Source organism: Schistocerca cancellata, chromosome 5, assembly GCF_023864275.1.
Source record: "Schistocerca cancellata isolate TAMUIC-IGC-003103 chromosome 5, iqSchCanc2.1, whole genome shotgun sequence".
Taxonomy (NCBI): Eukaryota; Metazoa; Arthropoda; class Insecta; order Orthoptera; family Acrididae; genus Schistocerca; species Schistocerca cancellata.
In genome coordinates this window covers 213,263,851-213,278,379 of record NC_064630.1, presented here as the reverse complement: position 1 = coordinate 213,278,379, position 14,529 = coordinate 213,263,851, and the positions used below count along the sequence as shown (strand labels likewise).

Sequence of the window (14,529 nt, the reverse complement as noted above, 5' to 3'; positions counted from 1 at the left end):
ACTATTTTGCCTCAACAGTTATCCATCCCAGCAGCATATAGCACACACAGAGGCTGAGAATTTTTCAATAAAGGCTTGTACCTTCCTTGTGACTCAGGCAGTTACACCAAGATTCCCATACCCTCAAATACACAATGTTTCATTATCACTTCTAATGATGGCTGCTGAAGAATGCTCAGAGTTAACAGTACCAACCAACTGATAGTGCTGACCAGCCCCAGCTCAGAAACCCGAAGTTCATCACACCAATACCGTCTAGGAGTGACGAAAATTTTCAGTCAATATGTCTTCACCTGTCTCGTGTTTGTGAAACAAAATGACGAAATATTCAACAACAGGAGTGAGGTCCAAAATTATAACACATGCAATAAATAAAACGTGGACATCCCAAGCTGTCAACTCTCCATGATACATGACAGTTTTCCAAAAGTAGCTATTAAAATGTTCAAGCATCTGAATACTAAGCTGCAGTGCTTGGAATTTTTGATATTTTAAGGAAAGATGTCACAAAATCTACACCAAAAACCACTGTACAGTATAAATGAATATTTTCACAGTGAAGCAGCAAATTCGACTGCCTAAACAATCCTCTACTATATGAAATGAAGCAGACATGTACTTGTTAAAAAGTTCTCAGTTGATTAGTTATCGTATTATAATGCTTATGTAATATTAACCTTGCAACACTGATGCAGTCTGCTCAGTCTTGACTGGTGAACAATAAATAAATGGTAATATAAAAAACCATTTTTGGCTGAGTTTTCTGGGGAAGCACTAACTCAGTTCTCTCTCCCCTAAGGTGTTTAGACTCACTTCACCAGGCCCTCTGTTGAGGCCTGTGTAGCTTGAGCAGCCCTATCAGTAGAATTTTCGAGAAGATCATGTACAATAGACTTCATAAGCACTTAGTATAGGAAAGCTTTTGACGTGCAAATTAAAAATACTACAGAATACTGGTAGCAGCAGCTTCATGATGTTTGTCTTCTCTGAATGACAGAAAGCAAAGAGTGTCTGTTATATGTCAATCACATGGCAACAGACACTCAGAATTTGAAGCCATCAGACATGGTGGACCACAATGTTTTATTTTGGGTCCTGTTTTGTTTGAATGGAGTGCGGTGTACAGAGGCACAGCAGACTGAGAGTGGGGATGGTCTCATTCGAAACAGTGGATCAGGAAGCTTTTTTACCATTTGTCTCAGTAGCGAAAATTTATTTTTCAGATTATATAACCACAGGAATAAAAAGTAGTACCAGTTCCCTTACTGAAAATGCAGCTAACAAAGATTCAAAATCAACAACAGATGGTTCAATGCAGATGGAGTATACCGCTGAAATGTGACCAGACTCAGAACATACAGTTGAGTACCTCTCATCTCATAGAACTGCATAAGATATAAAAATAGGTTTCTCGTATAACGAAATAAAAGAAGTAGAAAGTGTTGAGTTCACAGGATTACAGATAAATCAAAATTCCATTTGCAAGTCTCACCACCTAGAATTAATTAAATACCTTAGTTTAGCTATATTTGCAGTACACACGGTAACTGTAACACATGATTTAAAATTGAGGAATTGTGAATTTTGGTTTATTTGTTTCATAACATACATAATCTAAATCATTTGATTTAGGACAGGAGACACATCAAAGTTGTGGTAAAACTTCACCATAAAAACAGAACAGCTGGTGTTAACAAACAGCATAATAATAATAATAGTAATAATACAATTCTGTTATATATATATATATATATATATATATATATATATATATACCTAAAAACAAAGATGATGTGACTTACCAAATGAAAATGCTGGCAGGTCGACAGACACACAAACGAACACAAACATACAAACAAAATTCAAGCTTTCGCAACAAGCTGTTGCCTCATCAGGAAAGAGGGAAGGAGAGGGAAAGACGAAAGGATGTGGGTTTTAAGGGAGAGGGTAAGGAGTCATTCCAGTCCCGGGAGCAGAAAGACTTACCTTAGGGGGAAATAAGGACGGGTATACACTTGCACACACATATCCATCCACACATATACAGACACAAGCAGACATATTTAAAGACAAAGAAACTCTTTGTCTTTAAATATGTCTGCTTGTGTCTGTATATGTGTGGATGGATATATGTGTGTGTGTGTGCGAGTGTATACCCGTCCTTTTTTCCCCCTAAGGTAAGTCTTTCCGCTCCCGGGACTGGAATGACTCCTTACCCTCTCCCTTAAAACCCACATCCTTTCGTCTTTCCCTCTCCTTCCCTCTTTCCTGACGAGGCAACCGTTGGTTGCGAAAGCTAGTTTGTGTGTATGTTTGTGTTTGTTTGTGTGTCTATTGACCTGCCAGCACTTTTGTTTGGTAAGTCTCATCATCTTTCTTTTTTATATATATATATAACACTTAATTACCCGTTGCTCAAATTATAATACATTCTATATACGAGATACACTATTTGAATTGCCCGTTATTCCATATCTAATAACAGATTCAAAATAATTATGATAAGACATTTATCAGATACTTAAGTCAGTGGAATTTGCTAGAATTTTCATTGCAAATGCAAAACTGCAAAATTTATTTGATAGGAAGTCAAAATCTGTATTCCAGCTTAAGTTATTGTCCACATTTAGTCCCATGAAATTGACCGTGTCAATTTCTATCATAAGTTGATTGTTTCATTGTATTTCAAGTTTCACACATTTTGAATGTTTGGTTTTGAAACATATGATATGGGTTTTTGCAATGTTCAGTTTCAACCCATTTAACTGGAAACAGTTTTCTAAGGTATCCAGTGCACTTACAATGCAGCTCGGAATTTTTTCTGCATCGTCTTCTTCAATTAAAATGGAAGTATAATCTGCAAACAGAACTCATGGGGAATTTATATTTAGGGGCAAGTTATTTATGCAGAATAGGAACAGGATTGGCCCAAAAATGGAACCTTGAGGCACATCCTGTGATTTAGAATAATAATAATTCACTGCATCTGAGGTGATAGTTACCCTTTGTTTTCTGTTGTGTAAGCATGATGTGTGCCAATTTAGAGGACTGTGCTTGATCCTGTATTTGTCTAATTTGTAGATGAGCAAGTCATGGTTCATGGAGTCAAATGTTTTTGTGAGATCACAGAAGATACTTGCAACTTTACTCCAATGATTCAGTGATTGGCATACCTTTTCAATAAAGTTATTCACTGCACGCAGAGTGTTTTTTCCTGGGTGAAACATAACTTTTAATAATATCATTTTTTTACAATAAAATTTTTGATCTGATTTGCAGCTACTTTCTCTAACACTTTCGACGGAACTAGAAGAATAGAAATAGGGTGATAGTTTCTCACATCTTACCTCGATCCTTTCTTGAACAGAGGTCTGACTTCGGCATACTTCAAAACATCGGTAAAGCATCCCTGTTCAAAAGATTGGTTGAATATTTTAGTTAGGGGAGGTGCTATTATGTCACACACTGTTTTAATCACTTTAGTGGGTATCCCATCCCATCCAGTAGAGTTTTTATTTTTTAATGACAATATAACATTTTCCACGTCGTTTATTGTGACTTTTTTAAAATCTGTAAGATACTCAGCTTTTTGGTGGGGTCCACAGGAATTTACTTTTCCCTGATACTCATCTGCATCAACATCTGACTTTGCCACATTTATGAAGAATTCATGTCAACACTCTGATATATGAGCTGGGTTTACAGTAAAGCTGTCATCTACTTTAATCCTAAGTATTTCATTCCTACTAACTCTTACACGTAACTCTGATTTGACAACAGACGACACTGCTCATATTTTACCTTTAAATTGTATAATGAACGTATTGTCATTTGTTTGGCTGCTTTCATAACTTTTTTAAATATAGCTTTATAATGATGAACATACTCAATAAAATGTCTGTTTTTATTATATTTCTGTTCATTGGGGAATTTCCTTTTCCTGGCACTAGAAATTTTTATATCTTGAGTTATCCATTTAAATTTATTAGTTGTTTCATTACATGTAGTTCTCAGTGGTAAAGTTAAGTTAAATACTTCAAGAAGGCTGCTTAAAAAATTGTTAAAAGTACAATTACCTGAAATACAGCTGTTTAAGGCCGTTCAATCCATCTTAACTTATTTCTAAATGTAACTGGATTTTTTTCATTAAAGTTCCTTTACATATGGCTTTTGCTCCATGAAATTTCTTTGTTAATTTCTGGTAGTTCAATGAATAATGCAGAACGGTCAGAGAGTCCTAAATCTCTGCAAAATTTATAAACATCTTCAAATACATAATTTGTTAGAATATTATCAAAACAGGTAGCTGACTCTGCATTTACTCTAGTGGATTACATCAAGTTTATTTTGAAGCCAAAGTTTTTTTTATTAAATCAGTGAATTTGGACATGTCCATTGTTTTCGATCATGATAATTTATCTTTTTCCTTTTTCTTCACTGAGCATTTCAAGCAGCCAATGAAATTCTACTAGAAAAGCTTCAATTTTAGCTTTCTCTGGTATTCTATAAACAGAGACTACTATGCCATTCAACTCGATACAGCAGCTTTCAAATATATACTCTTCATTCAAATGATTAAAATCAGTTCATGTTTTTTATCAGAGTAAGTAAGCATGCAAGAGCCTCCATGTGATTTATTGCATCTAAAAAATTGCTTTATTCTGTATCTTCTATTTGTTAATCAGTTAAAGACACATTTTTTAGGAGACTCAATTTAAGACAAACATGTTTAGAATACAGAAAAGTGTCATAAGAGCTATATCTGGTGTTAATTGTAGAACATAGTACAGGGATGCATTCAAATAAATTTGTCTTTTGACAATTACTCGACAATGCTTATGTTGATCAATATCCTTTATCATTACCAATATTTCTCTTTTCTCAAAAAATAGTGAAAAGCAGGAATATAACACTAAAAACAACCTCTACAGAGACTACAAGGGGTTAACATTAGTACAGACAGGTATCAGATACATGGGTACATATGTAGCCATCCTTCAAACTGCCAGGGCACATTAAATTTTATACAATGCAAACAAGTTTAAGAATTTTGATGTTTAGGTTATTTTATAATTATAATTAGCACTGTAATACAAAGGTCTTTCGAAATGTTACGCTATTTCACCATACAACAATAAAATAAAATAGAAGATACATTTTCAGTTCTTTCCACGTCCTAGAGATCACTTTCTGTGGAAACCATGGAATAAGACTTATGTAGTGTAATGTAACATTGCATGTTGGGTCAGGAGTGCTTACGGATTAGTGTGGGCTGTGTTTGGTGAGCAAAATGGCGAAGGAACTTTGCAGCCACAAACCACAATCACACACTGCAGCTGTGGTCTGGTTGTGGAATGGACAATGTGTTGAAAAGTATGTGTTGTGTTGACAACGTATGTAGCTTCAGCACTTTTGTTTTTTCATAGTTTAAGTATGTGATATATTTTATTACATGTTATATGTAAAAATTATTTTGTGTATATTATGTCTGAAGGTCTGTCTCATAATTCACATATTGAAATGTTCTGACATTTCCAGGAACATGCAGACTTTTGACATTTATCTGAACAGTAACTATAATTACACTGAAAGATGCTTCTCAACTCTGAGGAGGACCATTACATTTTTAAGAAGTGCAATGAACAAGCCTAGGCTGAACACATTAGCAATTCTGTCCATTTAGAAGTACATCATTCAGAGCATACTTAACTTTTCTTTTTTTTTTTTTAAAGGCTTAAGACTTGCCTTTGTGTATATGAATTACATACAGAAATGTTACCGTACTCATCACATGCAAATCATACTGACACTAGTTAATCCAAATTATTTCATTTGGAATTAAGTTTTATAGCAATATGTATGTGGTTCATATGAACTTCATAAAGATTTTCATATTCATGGGCAGATTTGAATTGTCATGTGAAGCCTCTGTTTTATTAGTCATGAGCCACCACTGACAGCAAATGGGCAACAGAAATACGAAACACTGTGCTTGCCCTCGTTTAATAGAAATCTCAAAAGCCTTCTCGCTTGCTTGCTTGCTTTATATTGTCTCTGATTTTTTGTACATATGCATTCATACAAATATGAAATTACATAATTTGTTGTAACAAAAGTTTGCAACATTGCACTTGTTATATAGGTTATTATCATTCAGGTCTTTTTTTCCTTTGTTATCATCCATTGCCTAAAAACTACTAAAATGTGAATATATAAAGTATTCAAATATAATTTAACATTACTTTTTTGACAGCAAAATAATGTGTACTAATTTCATACAAAGTGTACTATCTTAGTTAAGAACACTTCAGGTTCCTGTTATAAAGTGATATTAGGTGACTAACAAAGTTTTCATTGGTGTTGAGTTTGTTTGGTAAAAAAAAGTTTTCTTCACTCTTTCTCTACAAAAAAAAATTAGTAAGTCCCTCCTTTCTCCCTTTCTGCCTTTACGCCTCACAGACACTAATTCAGACAGGAAAGCAGTTACAGAAGATACAGAAAGAGCAGTTACAGAAGGATAAGAAACAACAAGTTACATGATAATGTCCCAGCCAAAATGCATAGGCAATCGCACACACTTTCACAGTTACATTAGGTAAAAAATTTATTACCATATCAAGATAACAAAATCACAGGGACTGATAAGAAAAAAGTTAAATTTTATGAGAGCATAAGCAAAACAAAAACGGTGATCATCAAATATACTGAAGGAATACGTAAAATTGTCTTACACTGTCAGGAATGAAACAATATGACATCCAGAGCAGGGGAAGTTTTTGATCTGATTCAAAAATGGCAAGTTGGCCAAGAGAAAAAACAGAAAGCAGACCAGAGCAATGTGGCATCAAGTGATAAAACAAGCTCACTATAAAGGAACGAAAGAGATTGAGTAGTATACAGAAGAAGACCAACCAACCAGTTCTATGTACTTTGTGCAGTCTTAAATCCACTCACTGGGATAAAAAAATCAATATCACAATAATGAGTGCAGTTACTGTACTATTTTGCATCATATAACTTCCCTCATCAGCAACCCAAAGCATCACCTGCTTCTGATAGTGGTACCCAGAAGCTCTACCTTGTATTCTTCCTATGCACAGCTTTTCTTTATTGGCAAACAAGTGATTTTTATTAATTTCTTTTAATTTATTTAAATAGCAAGCTGAGCAGCAAACAAATAGACTTAGTTTGTAACTATTCAGTTACACAATGTGTACAAGTAACAACATGGTTTTCAGAATCACTGGCACAAATTTCGAAAGGAGATGTGAAAGGGAGGAGGTTCCGTCCCAACTTCTCCTCTGATGACCAACTCCTGTATTTCTCTCACAACCTATCTCACCACCTCGACAACCATAAATCCAGTGTTTTTTGTATTCCTTGACCTGGAGATACTCAATAACTCTGTACGACATTCTGGTCTCATTTGCACTCTCCAGATGTATGAACTACCCATGTCTGCCTTATTGCATCCTCCATATTTAATCCTCCATTCTTTGGCACTATTAACTATTAGAAGCAATTCCCATACTTTCCACCCCACTGTAACCCTGCCCCAAGGCTTCAACCTCTCTTCTCTCATTCGTATCCTCTACACTGCTGGGATAACCAAAGAACCTCCTCCTGTCGACCTACTTCAATGTGCTTATTACATTGCTTTCCTAGCCCTCTAACTGTATGCAGCAGAAGTTCTAACAATCCTTCTAAATCCATCATAATCATTTTACATCCTGGTGTAATCAATAGCTCCTCAAGATAAACATTTCCAAAACCCAAGTAATATTTACAGGGTGAACTAACTGTACTTCCACCTACTTGACTCCTACCTCAAGATCTATGATGGCCCTATCCAATTAACCAACATACTAAAACATCTGGGAGTAACATTTGACTTGCAACTGACATAGAAATCCCACCTGATAATTATTGAACTGAACACACAAATAAACCAAAACTAAATAGACAGATTTGGGAATTACACTCCTCCACTAGCCTTCACACCTACAAACCTTCATCCAACCTATCCTGTCACATGCAAACATTGCATGGATATCTTCTCCATCTAGGCTTTACTAGTACCTCCAAATTCTTGAACGCCACGCATACAACCTCATTTTCCACATCCACTTGCCTTTCCCCATATGGATCTCGTACCATCTCATCAAATTCCCACCTCTCCTCACTCACATGAATACCTCCAAGTCTATATGATACTCATACGCAACTCCAATAATCCTATTGTCTGCTCTCTAAGTCTATATGATACTCATATGCGACTCCAATAATCCTATTGTCTGCTCTCTAATTTCCAATCCTGATATGCTGCTGCACCTGCATCGACACATTCCACCAACCCTATCCTTACACACATTTCACATCACCGCCCAACAAACTTTCACCATCTCCCTCCCACACAATGAAATCTGCCCTGACATGTATCCATCCTACCAACTATAATCTCACCCCACGTATCCTATATCAGGGTTCCCCTTTCCCTCCTAATCTTTCCCTTACCATTTCTCTCCAATCCTCCCCTTCCCTTTACCTTCCCCTCCACATCTTTCTCTATATCTTTTTTCCTTCATATTATGGCCCTACTCACATCCCAAACTACTACTACCTACCCGTCTTCCCACAGCCACTGCAACACTTTCTCCACTGTTACTACCTGTCAGTCTATTAACCACACTTTAATTGCCGTTGACCATTTATATTTTGGAACAGGCTTTATCAGATCTCTATACTTACACCCAAATCCTCCTGTCCTACGAAACACCTGACTTCTTCCTCTCCAAGGATATGTCATTTTTTCCCTGGGCAAGTTCTTCAACTTTAGTAAAAATGTAGTGCTCTATTTTTAAGATCATGTTTTTATAACGTGCTTGAGATGTATTCTTATTATTTTTATTTTACCTTTGAGCTTAAATGAAAATCAAGGTTCTTTTTAATATAAAAATTTCAAAATCACCTCCCACAAATTTTAGGAAGATGTGCAATTTATTGTTTTTCGTCTTATGTAAGTATAAATCCTTTGCTGAAGAGCTGGTTGGTTGCACCTCTGGCAGCCCCTCCCTGCCCATATGGGGCGAAGGGGTTGAAAAACTAAAAGAAAATACGAAAAACGAATACATCGCAAGAAAATGTGAATAAAACGAGGGCATACAAAATCGCATTCTTCCGCATGTTATCATCTCTGTCTTCTGAACGTTTAGAATGCATGAAACAACTCTGTACGTCTTTAAAGTATCAAAATACACACAGTTGCGGAAGCACTGAGAATCTTGTACTATGTTTTTCAGAAATTCCTTTTATCACTGATGGGTATCAATTTAACGTCATTTAAAGCAATACAGTTTGTTCCAAAAACCTGGCTAGGGGCAGAGGATAACAGTACTGCTAAAAATTTATTTGTGCGGTTAAGTTTACATCCGCAGATTGTAAGTTATTTCTGACCTGAATATATGTTTGCATGTACAGTATACACAAACGATAGAAAAATATTCAAGCTTAATATTCTTCATTCGAAAATAATTTGTATGTGACCTGCTGTTATCGATATATTAGAATAATAAGAAGTTCTTTAAAAAAATCGTGCTTGTGTCATCAGCGCTATATCAGTGACGCACTTACAAATATTTCCCTTGGCCCAATGTTTGAAATTGTGCCCGTAAAAATTTCGACTTTAACAGGTGGAAAGAGGACCCGACATCTGAAGTTTGTGGTGGAAGTATGCATATGTTTTGAATTTGTACGTGAAATGCTGCTTAATGAACTATTACTAAAATAGCGGTTCGCGATACGGAGAAACTCAAGGTCACGTGCTTAATAGTACAAGACATCATAAAATACATTTCCTGGGAATCTAAGACACTCGAAATGAGACTATCAGCGTTAACTAAATTGTGTTTTTACCTCAATTAACTTAAAAGGTTTATTTTGGCAATTTCTAAAAGTCACAATTTTACATGAAAAAGGAGATTCCAAGCTTACCTTCGTCCTAGCCATTGTTGGTCTTAATGTGAAACGAAGCATGGTATACAGATTACTGACGATAGTTGTAACTGTACACTATGGGAAGAAAGTGAGCCAAGTAATTTTGATCCATTTTTGAGTCAAAACTTCCCGCAACTATACATGCAGTTCAGTCAATGACTTCACTGACACAGAGATTACAAAGACCTACTGATCTGTCGGGTTATTCCATGTGTATTGAGTGTACCGCTTCTTTTACTCCAAGAGAGAAAACAAGTGGAAAACAATAACAGTGATTACTCCCCGAGCGACGATTTTCCTCTCTCGTAACATATCATCTCGCCATTACAGACGTCCAAATTCGAGTGTAACAATTCCGACAGAATAAACTTCTTGGTTTGGAATAATTGATGATTGTGTTAAGAAATCGTTAGCTAAAACAGTTGGAGAAGGAATGAAGAGGCAAAGTCGTCCTAGTGCAGTGAAAGCTTGATTCCTTTTGTTCCCCTTCTTTTTTTGCATTAGTAGCGAGTGAATTTTGATATTTCTTCAAAGGACTAAATTTTCCATCGTATTCCGGTGACTTGTCCTTATTTCAAGAAAATAAACTGCCTGGCAAAAATAGTGAAACACCCAGAAGATATAGCCAGATGACAGTTAACTTTGTACGCATACACGGCATCGGCGAGTACCAGCATGCAAATGCTGGATAGGCATACTCGACATCGAGGTTCGGTCAACCATATCTGACCACCATAAAAAAGGATCACCGTATTGTGCAACAACATCGTAACCCCTTCACATCTGCGCCTGGAATCGGAGAATAAGTAGTGAACTCCCTCAAGTATTCTGTGTTGTCACACGTTGTTGGTTGGTGACTAACAGTAGCTGGATTAGGAAAGTACCGTCCCATTCATCGGCTGTTATTAACATCACACCACAAACAGCCGCATTTGGAGTAGTGCCATGACAGGGAAGCATGGGCTGTTGATGACTGACGTCACATTATGTTCAGTGGTGAGTCGTGATTCTGCACTGCATCGAAATGGCATCTTCAGCTAGTATGTCAGCTACACAAAGAGATTTTCCGTTTTTCTGATGTTTTGTAAACAACAGTAGTGTTAACCCTGGCGTCAAGGTGTGTCACAGCTGATACTGATTAAGGGGACTCTGATGACACAATGATATGTCACGAACCTCCTACGTACACATGTTATATCTCTTGTGATAGAATCATGGTCCCAGTTTTCAACAGGACACTGCTCATTCAGATATGTCACACCTCTCTATGAACTGTTTGAGTGGTGACAAGATACTCCCATTGAAAATAAGATCAGTCTCCAATAGTGCATGTGCGGGACTAGCTCGGACATCAAGTCCATGTCAATGCATCATCCAGGATATCAAGCACCAGTTACAACAGTTATGGGTTAGCGTGCGTCAGGAGAGGTTACAATGGCTTTATGACACCCTTTCCATCTAAATTAGCGTATGCGTCAAGGCCAGAGGGATCGTAATGGCATACTGATAAGTAGGTTCATATTGTGAAGTTCTTTGTAAATGTGACTCGATTTTGTAATCATTAAAACGCATCACATACCCTAATAACCTGTGAAGTTGCGTTTCATTTCCTCTTCCATTTCTCTGTGTTTCACTTTTTCTCTCAGACAGCGATTCACCTCTATTTGAGTTGCTGGTACCCAGAATAGTAGCAACACATTTTTAACACTGATAACATGGAAAATAAAAAAGATGCAGTGAGACTGAATTGACTTACGACATCTTTCATCACTATATAAGCACATCTGCAGCTCTAAACATGAACAGTCGACTTCCATTTCTATGGTGTTCACACGAGTAGTCTCGAAGATATGTGCCACAAACCACTGAAATTAATTTTAAAATCTATAGTCAGTTACCAAATATCACTGTCACTTACTCACTGAAATGTTCTACCATTTATCTAGTATTCATTAAAACCTACAACTACTTCCTTTTTCGATATCAACAAAATACTGGAGAAGTGACGTTATAGTAAAAAATGTTTCGATTGATGAAGCAAATAGCTTGACAAAAGACATAAAACTATCAAGAAAATAGTGGGCAAATGACGTTACAAAAATATTTCGAATTGCAAAGCAAGCAACTTGAGTAGTCACAGTAGGGTTCAATATGCATACAAAATAGAGAATAGGCCATGGAGATTTCTAGTTCACAGTCATCGTCATCGTCATCATATGGCCGAAATCAGAAGGAAAGACTCCAGTGCAGGGATAACTACTTTCGTCAAACCTACAGTAGAATCGACGAAAGAAAATCCCTGACAGCCGGGAGTGCTATTGCCAGCTTTCACACACGAAGTGCAAATGGGTGCAGGCCAAAACAATACTTGTCTCTAGAGTTGCGACAACACTGAGGCATCGCCAGTGAGATGTATACAAAATCGCGTTACTGGGTTGGTTGATGTAGAAGCGTGAAGCATCTGCACCAAGCCCATTGCAACTGCCAGGAATCTTCTTTCACTCATTAGTGTAGTGCCCCCACCGAAATCATCTGAAGTACAGAAGCGGAAAAAAAAGTTAGAAGTAACTAACCTTATTCTAATGATTTATTGTGTTGATAGCAGATTAAGATGATATCTACGTAAGTGAATCACATATGACTGTGGCAGCCCTAAAAGAATGCATAGGAAAGGTAATACCTACATATGTAATAATCATAAATAGTTCTCATCATTATGACTTGCCATCGTATGCTATGCATAGGATACAGAGTGCGCTGGGTGAGCATTGGAAGGGAGGTGGTGAACAAAAAGATACAATTAAAGAGAACTTGGGATATACTATCAATGACGGAATAAAGAAAGGGCTCACCCTGAGTAGGGAGGTATAGATTGAATGTCAGTCTAAGAAGCTTGTCAAAAAATGTAAAGGCAAAGAAACGAGAGAGGTGGCAGTTCACATTCATATTACTGGTGACACCCTGGTGTATAGGGCCACGGAGAGATGGCACAAACTGCTCTGACCGAAGCCTGGATCACTAGAGAGGGAAGCAGTTACACTCTGCCCCCAAAGACACTCCAGTGATTATACACATGGTGCACCTCCCACAGTCCCTATTGGTTAAAATGGTGATATTGGTAGGCCAGTCTATTTATCAAAGATATCAGAAGAGTGGTGTCATGATGTATGCAGCAACTTATAATGGACTGAACTGCCTCCATTCTGAAAGGCAAGCTGCGATGGCATGTAGGCACTAGCGAAGATATACTTGAAAGACACAATGGAAAACGAAGTTTTAAATGTAATTTAACAACAATTGCTAAATATTCCTTGACGGACTGGCACATGTACAAACTTCACCCTTTCATGGTAAGTGGTGGCTTACAGTGTTTACAAAAGGATGCCAGAAATACTTCCTCAAAAGGCAGATTGCCCAGATGAGGGGATTCAGACTACAGGAGGACTGTGTTAATTTCATTTAGAGCAAATGAGAAGAGATTTACATGTAGTTACGTTATTGAGATTTGTCATAAGAATTACACACATCAAAGAAAGTTTTGCATCACCCCAGCTCCCAGAACTCCTGATGATAGACGTTGACTGTGGATACTGTATCACAGACACAGTCCCTTTAACTGCTCAGAGATGCCACTAAACCTGCCCATAGATGTAAACAACCACACATGAGTAGCGCCTATTACACAAGAGGGGGTCCAACAGCCGATCATTTCCAGTCATTCCACCAGGAAGGAGGTACACGGCTCGTATTGTCTGTAGTTCAACCATACCTAGACGGTCAATCCCGCAGATCGATTGCGCCCGCATTGTTACTTTGTACCAGGAAAGGCTCTCAACAAGGGAAGTGTCCAGGTGTCGCGGAGTGAACCAAAGCGCTGTTGTTCGGACATGGAGGAGATACAGAGAGACAGGAACTGTCGATGACATGCCTCTCTCAGGTCGCCCAAGGGCTACAACTGCAGTGGATGACCACTACCTACGGGTAATGGCTCGAAGGAACCCTGCCAGCAATGCCACCATGTTGAATAATGCTTTTCGTGCAGCCACACTACGTCGTGTTACGAGTAAACTGTGCGCAATAGACTGCAAGATCCGAAACTTCACTCTTGACCTACATGGCGATGTCCATTTTTGCCACCACTACCCCACGCAGCGCGATACAGATGGGCCCAAGAACATGCCAAATGGACCGCTCATGATTGGCGGTTGATTCTCTTCACCGATGATTGTCGCATATGCCTTCAACCAGACAATCGTCGGAGGCGTGTTTGGAGGCAACCCAGTCAGGCTCAAGGCCTTAGACACACTGTCCAGCGAGTGTAGCTGTTTTGGGGTGGCATTATGTGGGGCCGACGTGCGTCGCTGGTTGTCGCGTAACGGCTGTACGATACAAGAATGCCATCCTCTGACCGATAGTGCTACCATATCGGCAGTATATTGGCGAGGCATTCGTCTTCATGGACCACAATTCGCGTCCCCATCGTGCACATCTTGTGAATGATTTCCTTCAGGATAACCACATCGCTCGACTAGAGTG

The 14,529-nt window shown here is 37.9% G+C and overlaps 1 protein-coding gene across 1 annotated transcript in view; it reads right to left on the bottom strand.

The window, feature by feature from the left end:
* The window catches only part of LOC126188979 (uncharacterized), a 103,250-nt gene extending 93,101 nt beyond the window's left edge, over window positions 1-10,149 (bottom strand). The window contains exon 1 of the mRNA XM_049930767.1: window positions 9,991-10,149. The gene's annotated coding sequence lies outside the window, so the exon portion shown is untranslated. The remainder of the gene's footprint in view (window positions 1-9,990) is intronic.
* Between the last annotated feature and the right edge of the window lie 4,380 nt (window positions 10,150-14,529).